General features: G+C 51.6%; 1 protein-coding gene and 1 non-coding gene across 2 annotated transcripts in view; one reads left to right on the top strand and one right to left on the bottom strand.

Moving 5' to 3' along the window:
• Positions 1 to 12,070, bottom strand: part of ITPK1 (inositol-tetrakisphosphate 1-kinase) — a 163,386-nt gene that overhangs the window by 112,108 nt on the left and 39,208 nt on the right. The gene's annotated exons all lie outside the window — the stretch shown is intronic.
• TRNAE-CUC (transfer RNA glutamic acid (anticodon CUC)) lies at positions 1,499 to 1,571 on the top strand. The gene has a single exon. It is a non-coding gene; the product is annotated as a tRNA-Glu (tRNA).

Here is a 12,070-nt window from a genome sequence, read left to right on the forward strand (position 1 = left end):
AAAGAGATAAGAGTGTAAACACTAGAGTTTAGAGCAGAACACTAAAAGGCAGGAATATCCCTAGACTATGAAAGTAACACAGTTTTCTCTTTCTGGGAATAGCTAACATGACAAACTAACAAGTTAGCACTTCATGAGTACAAGGGAAATTCTCCAGTTTACGTACACTTTCTGACCTTTCAAAGTGGTGCTATGTGACGTATCACCCTAGTGCTGGGGAAAAAAAAAAAAAAAAGAAATTCCAAGACCCCTCACCCGGCCTCAGCCTTCACACACCATCAAGCACAGGTTAAGAAGCCTCCACAATATACAATTACGTTATTCCTCTACTTCCCCCACTCAAAGGCTCATTAGATCTTCACATACCAGTTTTGAAAGTATTAAAAGATTTTTAAATAGGTGTTAGAAAACCAAAAGAGATGGGCTTCCCGGGTGGTGCAGCGGTTGAGAGTCCGCCTGCCTTTGCAGGCGACGCGGGTTCGCGCCCCGGTCCAGGAAGATCCCACATGCCGCGGAGCGGCTGGGCCCTTGAGCCGTGGCCGCTGAGCCTGCGCGTCTGGAGCCTCTGCTCCGCAACGGGAGAGGCCACAACAGTGAGAGGCCCGCGTACCGCAAAAAAAAAAAAAAAAGGAAAACTTAGCAGTGGTTATTTCTGGAGAATAAAATGATAGGGAACTTTTCTAATGCATATATTTCTACAATATTTCATTATTTTCCACTGATTTCCAAAGATTCAGCGGTAAAATGCGCCTATAAGCCAGAAGGCATGCCCGGCTGGCACAGCCCCCAGAAGAAGACATGGTCCACAGCCTTAAGGAGCTTCCAGAGAAGAGGAGAAGCTGCCAGAATATGTGATTATGCCATGCGATGGGAGCTTCTGTGCCTAGGGGGTTGGGGGCACAGGGTGGAGGGGCCCAGATGAGGGAGAGGCTCTCTGGGCCTGGGGGGCCCAGGAAGGCTTTGAGGAGCTAGTGGCCAAGCATTGAGCTTGGCCACACAGATGAATGAGTGTCCACCACATGGAACAGGAGGAAGGCCACGGTGGGCTGCCGGGACAGGATACACGGAGGAGCAGGCTGAGGCTCTGCAGAGGATGCTCTGGGGTACACGTGAGGGCATGGCCCGGGCTGGGCTCCCCAGAGTGAGAACCAACGGCTAAAGGCTTTGTGGATCCCTCCAAGGAAGGCTCTTCACCCTGTACGCTGGGCCCTGCAGCCACGCTGTGACAAGATGGAGCTTGTCTGGGAAAGAGCACTTGGGCAGCAGATGGGCCAGTCCAGGAGAGAGGTCAAGACACCCGGGCAAAGGAACTGCAAGGAAGCGCTGGTTTCAGAGATGATGCACAAGCAGCAGTGGGGTGTAGAGGTTATGAGATGGACCAGAGCCTGCATGCTGGGCTCGGCTCTGCCTCACGCCGGCTCAGAGGCTGGGGCAAGCTCTCTCTGACTCAGTTTCCTCATCCGTAAAGCAGGGATAAAAAAGTTTATCCACTGGGATCTCCCTGGCGGTCCAGTGGTTAGGACTCAGCGCTCTCACTGCCGAGGGCCCAGGTTCAATCCCTGGTCAGGGAACTAAGATCCCGCGAGCCACGTGGCGCAGCCAAAAACAAAAACCAAACAAACAAAAAGTTTATCCATCAAATAGAGCTAATAATTGCACTAAATAATAGTCCTTCTCTGGATTGTTGTGGGGATTAAATTAGTTAACGTACATAAGCGCTTAGAGAAGTTCCCAGAACACAGTAAGGCTGTGTCCACATTGCTTTGATCATCTCCCCAACACCGTTATAACGACCACTCCTAGGCAGGGACCAATATGAACCCAAGCAATTCACGCACATCCCGGGTTTCTAACAGCCACCAGCGGCCCTGAAGTCAGCAGGGAGACAGCACCTAGGCAGGGACCAATATGAACCCAAGCAATTCACGCACATCCCGGGTTTCTAACAGCCACCAGCGGCCCTGAAGTCAGCAGGAAGACAGCAGGGCCCCAAAGACCTGCCCCAGCACTGCCTCTCATTTGCCTCCCAGGGGCCAGGAACTGCTACAGCACAGGGGCCGGACCCAGAAGCTGGGCCCATCACCTGGCAGCACCCCAACGCACCTCTGAATGGCCCACTGAGAGGTTAAGAACAAGGGCTAGTCCTTACCTTACAGAGACATGCAGTGACACATTCATGGATGAACTGACAGAATGGTGAGACTGGCCTCAAACTGTCCAGTGGGGAACGAGGTCTCCAGGAAGTGATACTGGCCAGGTGGTCACAGACACCAAGCTGAGCGATGGGCACACAGGGTGCCCTATACCGCTCTCCCTAATCTATGTCACGTGAGTCTTCCATAATAGAAAGCTCTCGGCTCAGTCCTTCATTCACTCACCCAGCAAACACAGAGCACACACAGGGCCAGGTGGTGCTGCCCTCCTCAGACAGGAGGGTTCACTGCAGCACTATTTACAATAGCCAGGACATGAAAGCAACCTAAATGTCCATCGGCAGATGAATGGATAAAGAAGATGTGGTACATATATACAACGGAATATTACTCAGCCATAAAAAGAAACGAAATTGAGTTATTTGTAGTGAGGTGGATGGACCTAGAGTCTGTCATACAGAGTGAAGTAAGTCAGAAAGAGAAAAACAAATATCGTATATTAATGCATATATGTGGAATCTAGAAAAATGGTACAGATGAACCGATGTGTAGGGCAGGAATAGAGACACAGACGTAGAGAACGGACGTGTGGACACGGTGGGGGAAGCGGGGTGGGATGAATTGGGAGATTGGGATTGACATATATACACTACCATGTGTGAAGCAGATAGCTAATGGGAACCTGCTATATAGCGTAGGGAGCTCAGCTCGGTGCTCTGTGATGACCTAGATGGATGGGATGGGCTGGGGGGGGCTAGGTTCAAGAGGGAGGGGATATATACATACATATAGCTGATTCACTTCGTTGTACAGCAGAAACTAACACAACATTGTAAAGAAACTATACCCAAATAAATAAATAAATACAATGAGATATACCATGAAAAAAAAAAGAGGAGGGTTCTGGCCCAGGAGCATGAGTCCACAGGCAGCTCCAGTTTGGGGGGAGGGGGTCTGCTGGGGGAGCAGGGAAGCTGTCACTGGCAAGGTGACATCTGAACAGGTCTAACAGCACAAATAGAAACATGAGAGTGGGGAGGGGGCTGGAGAGGGAGATGCCGGCTTCTTAGCCACCGAAAGATTTAAGGACGTTTCGTGATCCGCAAAACAGCAGATGGCAACGCCCGTCTCCACTCCTGCTTTCCCAGTGCCAGCTGTGCACCCGGGGTCCTCAAGTCAATTCACCATTTCACACAGAGTCTCAGCCCCAGGAGGTGCACCCTCCCCAACTCAAATGGGCACCAACTCTTTGCAATGGAGCTTCTGCAACTGGAAACGTGCTGCCGGCTCACCTGGGGACGTGGATTGGGCAGCTCTGGGCTGGCCCTCTAACCCGCTCCCAGGCAATAGCTGGCGCACCACACTTTGAGTAACACTCTAGACAACTTCACCCAGAACAACCTCAAAACAGGTGGCTCCTTTCAAAGCGGAACCTTTGCTGCTGGCTCTTTCAGTCCCTTTTAAGCCCTTCTTATTTCACTACGCTCCTCCTTCCTTTTGCTTTTACGTGCTTACTTGTTGTACCCCCCCAAGGTGGCCAGTGAAATCGGAAGGCCCACCAACGGCAGAGGGACAAGGAGATGGAACCCTGACTCGGTGTGGACCAGTGTTGCAGCCGGGGTGGGAGTGGGCTGGGAGTGGGTGCCTGGCTCCCGCAGAGCCCACCCAGGCACCCGGATTCCAGCTTCCCTGGCCGGAGTGCTTTCTGTTTAAGGACTTACTCAAGTTGACTCAGCGAGTCAAAGGCCAGGAAGGAACACCCCAGAACTGAGGTTCACAGCCCTCTGAAGCCACGCAGGACTGCACTGACGCCGGAGATGGTTGCTATTTGTAACAGCAAGCCTAAAAAGCTCAAGAATAAAAATAAAACTGGCAGAACTGAAACCATTCAGTAGACGTCGACAGCACTTACATCGTCATTTTCCCACGCTGCCCTCCAAAACATGATCTCTTATGAACAGCTACTATGAACAGCTGGTACGCTCCCCGACATATAATAGTTCTCCAGCCCCATGTATCATTATCATAAAAATACTTTGAGGATCATGCTTACAGATAAATGTGACTAACTCCATTCATCAAATATATGTTAAGTAAATAAGAATAAAAACAACTTTCAAAGTTTTGAAAATGATACAAATATCTGTGTTTCAAATTTTAAAAAATAAAATCCATCTTTTAAAAAGGAATTAAGTTAAAATCCACAACAGTTAGAAACCGAAAAGTGTTACTTTGGCAGGGGGACAGAAAGATCACGTTCTTTGCGCAACATATTTTTCTAAGCAGCACAGTTTCACCTGCAGCTGTATCCCCTGCCCTACACACATATAAACCACACCGTTCATAACAAAGGATCCGGGAAAATAAGCCCACGATCCTTGCACTTCTATTAGGCGTCTTAGGTCCTGCGTGCTAAGTGTCATCCCAATTTAATGATGAGGAAAGTGAGATCATACACAGACAGAAAACAAACTAACAGAAACGCAAACCCAGACCTCTGGAACCCACGTGGAGGCTGAACTCAGCCAAGAACAATCTATATCCCAATTATGGTCCCAAACGGCCACGTGGAAACATTCTGTGCAGAGCCAACTTCCCAGTCCCATGGCCACCCTCCCTGGAGGTGCTGGGGTCTGCTGCCAGAGGTCAGCATCAGAGTCATACTCAGGTGGCCTTCAGAAAGCCCCTGCCCATAAGGAAGTGGCCAGCTGGCTGCCCTGGGCTCCTCCAGCTGCAAGGATGTCAGGGGCCCAAGAAACACCAAGGCAACCAATATTTCCCAAGCCCCTTACACTGGGCTCCAGAGCACCCAGCAGAGGGAGCAGATGGAAGGAAGAATGTTCAGAGGTGTCCAACCGTACCTGGGCCCCAACTACCTGGAAATAAAATTCAGGAGGCACCAAGGTCAGCCAGCTGGGCCACCCTGGAGACGGACTGGGTGGCAGAGGGAACCCAGCTGGGGATTAATCATTTGACACCTTGAACAACGTACTTCTTAAAACAATTTTGAATCGTGAAAATATTAACTAAATAACATACATTTTTTAAAGGTGAATGGAGAATCCAGCACCTATAATCCTTGGAGGAAGGCGTACCACTCACTCAGCCATGTGACTCTCCTTCCGGCTCTCAGTAAGGAAGCCGCTACTGAACTTAGCCGCCCCCCTTCAACACACCTGTCTGACCCAGCGTTCGCTCCCCGCTGCTGCTCCTAAGCCCCCCAGTCTGAGGACTGACTCCGCACTCTCTGTCACCCCCATAACCCAGGCACCACACCTCACCCTCTGTGTCCCCTGCCATCCACTACTGCATCCATTCCAGCCAGACCCAGGGTCCCCGTTAGGCTCCAGCCCCAGCCTCCAACCAGAAGACCCAGTTCTTCACCCTCCAGTCCAGCTTGTCTAATCCCCCACCGTGTGCCCTCCCAGTGGGACCCTCCCCCATCACCTCTAACTGGCGCGCACACCTCTCCCACCGAGAAGCCCTTTGATGAGAAGCCCTTTGATGCCCCCAGCATCCCACAGTCAGCTCACCCGGCCCTCCTGTGGGCTGGCCCCGCCCCCCTCTTGACCTGGCTGCTTCCCAACTCCCTCAAGGCCGAGGCCTCGGCACTTCCAAACCATTCCACTGGCAGTCAAAAGACCCCCTTTCCCAGCCCCTGGGTCCTCGTACAGGCTGTGCTCCCTGCCCGAAATGACATTCAAATACCTCACCTCCCCACCCACACGTACACCTTGTTTATCCTGTATCAAGAGGCATCAACTTCCCCGTAAGGCCTTCCCCCACCCCCCACTGGGACCCTCCCCCATCACCTCTAACTGGCGCGCACACCTCTCCCACCGAGAAGCCCTTTGATGAGAAGCCCTTTGATGCCCCCAGCATCCCACAGTCAGCTCACCCGGCCCTCCTGTGGGCTGGCCCCGCCCCCCTCTTGACCTGGCTGCTTCCCAACTCCCTCAAGGCCGAGGCCTCGGCACTTCCAAACCATTCCACTGGCAGTCAAAAGACCCCCTTTCCCAGCCCCTGGGTCCTCGTACAGGCTGTGCTCCCTGCCCGAAATGACATTCAAATACCTCACCTCCCCACCCACACGTACACCTTGTTTATCCTGTATCAAGAGGCATCAACTTCCCCGTAAGGCCTTCCCCCCCCCCCCACCCCCGCCTGCCCACACTCCCCGCTTTCATGCCTGCTGCCCCTGTGTCCTCGCAGGGCCCACAAAGGCACAGACAAGCCCTCCCACCCTCCAGGCTTGCCCGCGTGCTCGGGGCCCCTGTCACTGCACCCCTCCAACTCCAGATGCCCAGCACCCAGTCCTCTATCAGCCCTGGGCATGTGGCCTGCTCTCAGCGTCTTTCTGTCTGTCTGTCTCTCTTAGTCTTTCCTCTTCTGCTTTATCCTCTGCCACCCAACCTCCTGCCCTGAATGCTTTGTGCAGAAAGGGGGAGACGAACACACAAAGAACTCCAACATCTCAAGCAGGCAACAACTCTGCAGTAACCCCCAAGAAAAGCCTGCAGCCCACCCTTTACTCTTTTGCAAGCTGGGGAAATGTATTTACTTCCTCACCGGCTTGAGAAACAGTGGCTGCTCCAGAGACTGGGGTTTCGTAATGTCTGAATTCTCAAGGAATTTGTAAGGAGGACAATGAATCTCGACCCAGCAGCTGTACTCCTCACACTTACAGCTTGCTTATTTGCATTTTAAACTAAGACTCCCACCCCTCTCGGGCTAACAGTCATCTCCCTCTTTGAAGAGAACTGGTGAAAGACAGCCCTGGGAACCTGGCGGGCAGGGGGTGGGATGCGATGTACACGTTCCTGAGGATGCCAAGGCTGGAGGTGGGCAGGGCAGTAGGCACGTTGTTCTCTCTGGATCTCCTTCCACTAAATTCAGGGTTGCCCTAGAAAGGGGCGATGGGGTCCAGGGACGGAGAACCCACAGGCTTCCCTCCCAAGCCTTCCCCACAGATCAGGTCAGAGTGGAAAATGCTCCCAGGGGAAGGCGTCCTGCAAGGCTGTTGCAAGCCTCCTGCCCAGCCCTCAGCAGAGCCCCAGGCCACAGATGACCCAAGTGGCCAAGGAATGTTTTCTACCAACAAAGGGTCACTGGGTGGAAGGGCCGTGATGGCTGTGCCGTGCTCAACACTTGGTCACTTTAGCACCTAGTTGTTTCGGGAGCAGCAGGGCCTCGGGAGCAGGTCCAGCCCTGACCAGGGCTGCGGGCTTGAACCTACCTCTCAGCCGGGCTCTGTCAGGTGGCCAAGGCTCATCGCCACTAGCCAGGCTCACCCTGCCCTCCTCCAGGAAGGAAGCCTTCCTGACTTACCAGGCGGGGTAAGGACCCTCCTCCGTGCCTGTGCCCATGACCCCCACCACTTTGGCCCCTGGCTGCCAACTGCAGACTTCAGAGAGCTGCAGGGATGTGGTCTGGGCCCATGTGAGTCCCCAGCACCTGCAGCCTGGTACAGCAGGCACCCAGTAAAGGTTTGCTGAATCCTGCTGCAAGGGGGGGGCCCAGTCTTCCCAATCGATACCTGCCAGTTATGTGGGGCCCTCACCTCATTGGCTCAGCCAGGCCAATTGTTAACGCCTGAAATGCAGGAGTCAAGGGGCCCTGTGCGTCCAGCACCCTCATCACAATAGTACAGAAGAGACAACTGAGGCAAACAGGTACCTGCGACCGTCACTGTCATGACAGGTAGCCCCTGAGGACACAAGGGGTGGAGGGCATCTCGTCCCACTCTCCCCCTGTGCTCTAGTCGAGTCCCAGCGCTGATCACAGAGCAGGACTTCCATTCCTCCCAGCCCTGCTGGACTCGGGCTCACCTGGGGCTTCTCACGCTACCTGAGCAGGTAACGGCAGGTGTTTATTATTGTCAAGCATCACTTGGCCCAACAGACCCACGTTAGGAGAGGTCAGCTGGCCCGCAGACAAGCCCACCGCCAAAGCCTTTCTGAGTCTCAGCAGACACACAGGCCCCAGAGGCCGAGTGGCCCAGTCCCAGCGGGGCCTCTGATGGCCTGAGAGCCGGCCTGCTGTCCCCCGCTCCGAGGCGGTGTCTGCCTCAGAGCCTGGTTCTGGGAAGCAAACGGGGTAACACTCTAAAGCAGTGGCCTTCAAACCAAACCTCCCAAAATAAATGTTTAAAACTATATATCAATTTGCACATTTTCAAGTTGACATCTAACATTTCTCATCGTAAGTTTAAATACTTGTAGAGGATGTAATTTCCAACATATTGTAAATATTAACATTTCAGAATAAAACTGTTACTGTTTCTCTTTTACATGGATATAGTGGAATCTAAATACCACAGCGATTTGAGATCTACCATCATCCATCTTAAAATTACAGAATCGGACGCTTCTTAAACACGTGGAAAGATAGTAAGGCTCCCTCTGCCTCCTCAAACTCCAATTTCCAACCCACATCCCTCAGAGACGTTTCCACTATCAGTGTATTTCATGTTTGAAGGCCCTTCATTGATTAGTCTATCGTAGTATGAGGCCCAAAGAAAAAAGAATATAAATGTCTTAATCTTTTAATTTCATGTGACCATAAAGCTCCAAGTGTCAAAATTTTGCTTCTGGATTGAATTATTATTACAATTACTATTAGTACATAATTGATCAATATAACAGAAATATATTATAAATTTGTATAAGTAATAATCTTAAACCTTATTAGAAATACATCTCAGAAGAGATGAATGGTAATTTTTTAAAATTATTTCACATATCCAGAGATGACTATTACCGACTGCTAGAATAAAGCAGTGTTTATTATCAATTCTACCTCCATTTTTCAATTTCTATAGTGCTGAAACCACCTATTCAAATAAATTTTTTAAATGGAAAGGAAAGAGATTTACCATAGCAAATTCTCTGAATTCCTTTAGAATTATATGGCAAGAATTACAGTAATTTATTATCAAAACTCATTTTTAATGTTCTATCATCTGACAACTCAATCAGGCCCTCTTTCAATTCTGTTGCAAGCAAAGAACTGGAACTACATCACCTGCCCAGGATCCTAACAACCAGTCACATGGTGCCCAAGAAGGATGTATGCCCCGGGGTCACACACCACGTTCAGATCTGCCTGTGGGTAATGAGAGTGTGTGCTTCTCCTGTAGACAACCAGCTTCCAGTATGCCAGGCACGGTGCCAACTGCTTTACCCAAATTAATGCAATTTGTCCTCACAGCAATCCCAGGGGACAGGCACCACTATTATCCCCATTTTACAGACAGGGAGCCTGAGGCACCTGGGGGTTAGGAAACTGGCCCGAGGTCAGACGGTCAGAAACATGAACCCAGGGCATCTGGCTCCCACCCCCACTACGTGCACTGCCTCTGTAGAGATGGATGGAGGGCCGACGGGAGAGTTTACAAGCTCCTTCCCAAGCAGATCAGCTGTGGGAACTAACACATGAGGAGGCTGAAGATCTGCAAGAGTTACTTTCTTAAATGTGCTCCCTCCCGCTCCTTGGAGAGGTTACACACAAATGCTTCCTTCCATTAAATGGCATCATTGCCTGGTATACAGTAGTGCCCAATAGATGTTAGCACCTATAGTGTTACTACTGCCATTCAATAGCTGGAAGAACAGCTCTCGTGACCAAGACAAACAATGCAGGTCTTACCATCATTTTACAGTCTTGGTTCCTGACCCTAGGTGCCAGCATGCTTTTTTTAAATAGTAGCCAAAGCCCACGTAATAACAGGTATGGAAGCATGTAGTAAACCGAGCCATCTATTAACATGCAGGGGAGACCCAGTTATCAGAAAAACCATGGGCTTTACAGACAAACCAACTGCACTCAAATCCAACTCGACCGCTTACCAGCTGAGTTCGCTGAGGGAAGTCACAACATTCTGAACCTGTTTCCTAATCTCTAAGATGGACGTGAAAACACCACTCACATTACCAGGTGGCTGCACAAAATGGGACAATGTCCTTCAGAGCACCTGACACAGGAAATACTGGGTGGAGGCTGGCGGCATGCTTACTCTCACCCTCTCCAGTCACTGCCACCCAGTGACTGGCAAACGCCCATCTCCAGCAGCCAGTGGCCCACCAGCCTGGGGTCTGGTGCACAGAGGCTCGGCTGATTTTGGAAAAAAACAGCCAAGCGGCTTGGTTTCCAATTTTTGCAAAGATCCTTTTCTCTACGTCTTGAAATTTCAAGTTCTCCAAACACTCGGGGATGCTAGGAGGAGGTGAAGAGAGAGGTGTTGTGGTGGGTTTTATTTTTAGATGTCGGCATGGAAAGCTTCCAGCCTGCCTTCACGCTGGTCCCCAGCCACCACTTCCTCCCTCCCTCAAGTCATCACCAAAATGAACAGCAGACCCGTCAGAAAAGACTTCATAACTCTTCTTCTGCCTGGTACATTCTAAAACAACGGCTTCGGTTTCTCATTCCACCCACAAAGTGGATTAAAGGTTTTCATCTTCCCAGGAAGCCATGTAAAGAGAACACACTGACCCCTCGGCTGTCCCTCACATCCTGAAGCTCCAAGGCACCCTCCCCCATCCCCCCTCCTCTCCCCTCCCGTGGGAGGGGCGGCATCCCACTGTGCTATAGTCCGGTGTGAAGAGAAATCAGGTATTGGGGGTAGAGCATATTTCTTCACCTTTTAAGCAGTGGTTGGTGTGAGCACACGAATTCATTTCCTCTAAAAACAGCTCCCAACAGAAATTTCCTCATGGACCCTGATGGGAGGCTGTAGCTAACCTCAGGGAAGCACTTGGCCCTTCACACGGTAACCTCCAACGATCGCTCCAACTATGGGTCTAGGCCTTGGTGGTGGGTAATAGGAGCATCTACAAAGGATCTGGGGGCTTCCAAGGTAACCGTCAAAAAGGACTGAGAGACAAAACTAAGCCAAAGCATCCTGGAGCAGGAAACACCTAAGCTCCAGAATGACACAAATACAACTGCACCTCCTCTGCCCACTGTTGGACCCCTAGCAGGCATTACCAATCAATCCCCCTGTCCTCAGCCATTCACGGATTTTAGAATCCTCCAGGCACCCACTACTAATCAATCAGAAATGACGCTGAAAGCATACTTTTTAAGAGGCTTCAGACCTCCCCCTTTTGATGGATGGAGAAACTGAGGTCCACAGAAAAGCTCAGTGCAGATCATGAAACTGCAGAGCCAAGATGAGGCAGGATGAAAACTACACAGCTGCTTCTAGAAACTACCTCCTCTCCCAAAACAAACCTCAGCCTTGGGGTGACAAGTTCAACCCACAAGCTATGCAGAGCGAGGCCAGGAGGAAGAACTCAGCAGCCGGCCACTCTGGCAGCCAGACAGAGGCCCCCAGCCTCACCCCACCAACCAGGCCCACCGTGGACCCAGGAGCAGAGAAGCTTGAGACCAACACCCACAGAACCTGCTAGGTGTGGGGAGGGGGACTGGGGCCGGAGTTAACACGGAGGGCTCCGAGAGCTTCTCAGCAGGCTTTATGAAAACCTACCGCAGATACTGTATCAGAGGGCCAGGCTCCCCATCGGCCCTGAGGTAGCCCGGCCTGGGTTACCCTCTCTGCAGCTACAGCTGGAAGAAGGGCTGCCAGCCGAGCTGCACAGACAGGCAGACTCACCCTGGACAGGGACAGAGAGGGTGACAGCAAGCACAACCAGGCCACCCTCGGGTCTCACCAAGACCCACTGCTACCTGCTGGGGAGCAGGCAAAACCTCTGGGGCAAATGTCACAGCCTGCCCCTGACCAAGAGCTGAGGGAATCGTCATGTCGACACAGAGAGCAGTGGCCCCCTTCCCACTGACACACACACACACACCCCGCCCCGTCCCTCCCCACTCTCAGGCAGATCCAACCTCCCGGCATTACTGCTGCGGTCCCGAGCTTGTCTATTTTGGGCCCACAGGGCAAGCCCCACCACGCC

The sequence above is a fragment of the Lipotes vexillifer genome, unplaced genomic scaffold (assembly GCF_000442215.2).
Source record: "Lipotes vexillifer unplaced genomic scaffold, Lipotes_vexillifer_v1.1 scaffold1126, whole genome shotgun sequence".
Taxonomy (NCBI): domain Eukaryota; kingdom Metazoa; phylum Chordata; class Mammalia; order Artiodactyla; family Lipotidae; genus Lipotes; species Lipotes vexillifer.